Source organism: Triticum dicoccoides, chromosome 3B, assembly GCF_002162155.2.
Source record: "Triticum dicoccoides isolate Atlit2015 ecotype Zavitan chromosome 3B, WEW_v2.0, whole genome shotgun sequence".
NCBI classification, from domain to species: Eukaryota; Viridiplantae; Streptophyta; class Magnoliopsida; order Poales; family Poaceae; genus Triticum; species Triticum dicoccoides.
The window spans coordinates 758482355-758487677 of record NC_041385.1 but is presented as its reverse complement, the minus strand read 5'-3'; positions in this window follow the sequence as shown (position 1 = coordinate 758487677).

Genomic DNA, 5323 nt, shown 5'->3' with positions numbered 1-5323 from the left:
AATCATGCATATATATATATATCATCAATGTCTCACAAACCACTATATTAATTAATTCACACATACACACATGTATAGCTATATACAATTTCTCCTACATATGCATGTTTCCTTCGGAGCCAGTGGCATTAGCCTAATTGGTGCCTTCAGAGCACGATGACAATTGGAAGTGGTTTTCATGGGGGCGATAGCGGGTAATAGTATTCTCCCTTCGGATTTATGACCTGGTCGAGCAAAAATCCCGCTATTTCCTCTTGAAGTGCTTCTACGCGCTCCGTTTCTAGGAGCTTCTCCCGCACCTCTCTGAACTGTTAAGAAGGAGATCAATATGCATGTGTATTAGTTGTGTGACTAGATATCGATAATGTTGTAAAAATTGTGAATAGTGTTCTGACAAGCGTACCCATTCCTGTCTTTGAGATCTGCTCCTTTCGGACGCCATCATGCGAATGTTCTCGCAAACGCAGAATGCACACAGATCAGTCCCCTGCGCCTGCTTCAGGGCCTTTGCGAGAATGGAATTTGATCAGATAATAATTAATCAAGCATGATAATTAAAGAGATGGCAGCTAGCTAGCTAGCTAGTACTACTTAATTACTTACCTTGGGTCGAAACCATTTAAGCTTTTTTTTTCATTCGCCTTCCGTGACGCTGATGAACCTTGCCCAAGCCCTGCCCGCCGACAAAGAAAATGAATAAAGGGGTTATTAAATAGTTCATATCATGAAATGACGAACTAAATAGGCCGAGATATATAGTTAATAATGATTGAAATTACCTGTTGACTATCCCAAACAAGATGTTATAGTCAGTATTTTCTTTGAGTAGTGAGTCCAGTATTTCAACTGTTCCGGCATCAACTTTAATGATACACAAGATCCAGTGAAATTTGCATGCACACACGTTTGCATGTCTTAATTAAGCGGGCATATGTAAGCAAAAACATGTAGCTAGCTAGTAGGCAAAAACAGAGAATTTGTAGTACAAGACAGTGTGACTCACTGGAAGTTGTAAGAAAGTAGCATATCTTCATTGTATTTGAGGCGCTTCAAGAACTCTAGCATGTTGTCCTCTACGTTCTTTTGATGATGTGGATTTATTAGCCATGTGTATTCATTAACGGTGTTTGGGTCAATGAACCCAATGCCAAAGCGTCCACTTTTTCTCATTTCATACATCTTCATCCTGCATAATACCACAGAAAAGAATATACTGAGGATAATTACAGGTAATGATTGATCAAAAGGATCACTACAGCTAGCTTGAGACTTAAATTACAGAAAGAAATCACTTACAGACAATAGCAACTGACGATAGATTTGTCGAGTGCGTCTTGATTGTATAACTGAAACAGTTCAGAATACTCAACGGACAGAGCTTTCTCATGGAAGTAATGCTCCTCCTTGACATTCACCATGAGGGACAATCGATCTAAAATCTTGGTAATGTTCATGTACCATTGATGCAATTCATACATTCTCGTTGGGAGGTTCTTGACCTTGTCTGGCTCAACCAAAGGTTGGCCCCGGACATATTTCCGTTTTATTTCATCCTCTCTAAGCACAGGCATGGGCTCGATCTCGAGGAGTTGTCCAACAGTGATGTTGAGAACTTCAGCCTGCATTATATGGTCCTTGGTTATTACCACATTGCCCATCTCGGGAACGTAAACTGTTTGCCCACAATAATATTGGACGCGCGTACTGTCACGTGTTGTTGGCACAACAAGCGAGGGGATCGATTGCGCCGCCTGTTCTCCCAGCTGGGGAATGGTTTTCCCGCATTTTTTGACAGCTGCTTGTTGTTTGCTCGATCCCGAGCTCGCCTCCTTACATAGACGTGCTCGATTTAACTTCCTGATGTGGCGCTCATAGTCTGTGTCAACAGGCTTGGGAGCTGGTGGTTGAGCCATACGAATGAAGTGGTCAATCGTTTCCTCAGGCACTTTCTCTCTTGGCGGCGGTGGCGGTTTCAGTGCAAAATGGGCTTCCACCTCGGCCTTCGATATGGCTGCGTTTTCCTCCTCGGACTTGTCATAAGGCCTCTGCGAAAGAGGCGTGAGGCTTGGACCATATTTATATCACTTGCCTCCGCCTGTACTTCCTGTACTACCTCGACTCGTACCGCTACGCACCATAGCTGCGGGGTGTCTCTTCTGCGATTGCTGAGGCGGCGGAGACGGCTGACGGGGCTGAGTTGGATGAGGAGGAGTGGCCTGAAGCTGTGCCGGACTTGGAGGAGGAGTGGCCTGAGGTTGTGCCGGACTTGGAGGAGGAGTGGACGTCTGACGCTGTGGCGGACTTGGAGGAGGAGGAGTGGCCTGACACTTTGCCGGACTTGGAGGAGGAGTGGCCTGACACTTTGCCGGACTTGGTGGACTTGCAGGAGCGGGAGTCTGCTGACTCGGTCGCAGACTTCGACGAGGAGTCGGCTGACGCGGTGTCGGTGGCCTTCGAAAGATGATGCAATCCTTTTTCCATAGGATGATACGATGTTTGGCCTCTCCGAGAAAGTGCTCGCCGTCACCTCCAGGAATGTCAAGCTGTAGCTCCGAATATGGGTCCATCACCTCATCAACCAAGACACGAGCATAGCCCGTTGGAATCGGGTTGCAATGGAAGGTTGCCCCGGGGGGATTTGTAAAAGCAACGGCGTCCGCCACCTTAATGGGTATGTTCTTCATTTTGACGTGTAGCTCACAGTTCGTGTTCTCCGTGATGTCATCCACGGGGTATCTATCCAGCATTGCGTCGTCCGGGGCGGAACCCACGCTGCTTCTCGGCATGGATGGGGCGGTGCTATCCAATGCTGGATCATTCACTAGCTACTGCAGCTGCTGAGACCCCCTTTGCTGGGTAAGTGAGTCGATCTGCTCCTGCTGCCGCTGGAATTTGACTGCCAATTCCGCTTGACTTGCTTCTAGGCCTTGAAGGCGTTCATAGTCCCGCTTCCTCTGCTCCTCCTCCATCTTCCTCTTCTTCTCCTCCACAATCTTCTTTCTCGCACGGGTTCTGTAGTCGGTGTTCCAGTCTAAAAACCCATCATACCACGGAATAGCGCCCTTGCCTCGTGTTCCTCCCGGGTGTTCAGGATTTCCCAGGGCACGCGTAAGCTCGTCGTTCTCTCTGTTGGGCTGGAACACCCCCGATCGTGCCTCTTCTATTGCAACAAGTATCGCATCGTCGGCTCCCTTCAGACTTGCCATCGTCGAAACATTGCATGTCTTCGGGTCCAACTCCCCCCATGCGCATAGAACCAAGTCCTGACCCTGGGGGGCCAGCTCTTAGTAACCGGAGTGACACCTGCATCCTCCATCTCTTTCTCAGACTTATCCCACTTAGGCATTGCCACCGCATAGCCACCTGGCCCCAGCTTATGGAACTTATCCTTTTTTTCGGCATTCTTCTTGTTTATTCTCGACCGTTCCTTAGCTAATTCCGAATCCTTGAATTTCACGAAATCGTCCCAATGAGCACGTTGGTTCTCTAGTGTTCCCTCGAATACTGGAGTCTTCCTTCCTCCCTTGACGTACTTGTCCCATTCACGATTCTTGTGGTTCTTGAATGCAACCGCCATCTTCCTAAGAGCAGCGTCCTTGACTTTCTGCACATCTGCTTCTGTGAAATGATCTGGTAGGGTGAAATGTTCCATGAGAGTATCCCAAAGCAGATCTTTTTATTTTTTGTCGACAAAAGTAACGTCTGGACGTGGAGCAGCGTCCTCTTTGTCTTTTTGTCTTTTGTCTTTTGCTGGCTCTCTCCATTCTTGAAGGGAGATTGGGAGTTGGTCCTTCACAAGAACTCCGCACTGACGAACGAACTTGTCCGCAATCTTCTTAGGCGCTAATGGTTCGCCATTAGGTCTGATTGCCTCGATATTGTACTTTACGCCCTCCTTCAACTTTTTGTTCGGGCCTCATTTCGTCCTTTTGCCTGAAGATTTGCTCGATCCGGATGGCTGAAAGAACAAAGATCGATTCGTTAATATATCTTCAAGTCATTTAAAACATGTGATGATCACCAGATGCCTGCTTATATAAATATATATACCTCGCCGGTCTTTGTTGTTTCAAGATCAATATTTTCTTCGTCATCATCATAATCATAGTTCATGACTTCATCAATTCGGTCGTCGCGATCGAATATCATATCACCCTCTCCGGTGTTGTTTGAAATTCGGAGCCGTCATAATCTTCTTCATTCTGATCATCATCTGGCCCGTGAGGATGGCGTATCATATCGAACATGGCCTATTCTCCCTCTTTGCCGGTATTGTCCGCCATAGCTTTTATTTAACTAATCCAAAAGAAATATAAAACAATTTAGTATTCAAATTACATCGTCTCGAATAATAGATATAATCTCGAATACATCGTCTCGAATAATAGATATAATCTCGAATACATCGTCTCGAATAATAGATATAAAGTCGAATACATCGTCTCGAATAATAGATATAATATCGAATACATCACTGGCTAGGTAGCTAATAAAGATCGAATACTACAAAAGAATCTAGGACACTAGCGGTTCCTGTGGCGCGGGCGGTGGACACCCAAAGAGAAGGAACCCTCACAGGATCATAGCTGAAGTGAGATCCCTGAAGAAACTGACAGGTATTGGAGAATCTGCCGCCCTCTAACGCAACCATGTAGCGATGGACGTGCTCGTCCTCCTCCCTAACACGGGGACGTACCACCTCCGGCTGGGCCGGCTCCCTCCGCGTCGAAACTGGCCCACGCGAACGCCACCAAACGAGATCAGGATCGACGACGGGACCCGGGGCCGGGTTCCTCATCAAGCGGCGCGCCCCTCCAGGCAGCACCTCCTAGTGCCAGCCCGGCGGCCCAGTCCCGGACATGGGTCAGCCGGACGTCGTCGCGGAAGGGTCGACGGCGAGGATGCGGTCCGGGCATCGTCGAGAACAAATACTAGCTATATGCCCGCAAAAAGTAACATTTTTTTAATGATTGGATTTTGATAACTAACATTTCTATATAACACTAATTATGCTATCATTGCATATGTCAAAATTCTATATGCTATTTCATACTAATTAAGCATCTAACACTAAAAACAGAAAAAACAACTTCTATACATCCATTAAAAAACAGAAAAACAACATTATATAAAAAATTCCATACTAATTAAACACTAATTATATCCATCTAACATGCATTCATACATATATACTAGTGAAAAAACAATAATCTAAAAAATCTAAACTAATTAAACATACAAAATATGTATATACTAATATATACATGCATTCATACATATATACGTGTGTGTGTGTGTGTGTTCATCATGCTTGTGTGTGTGT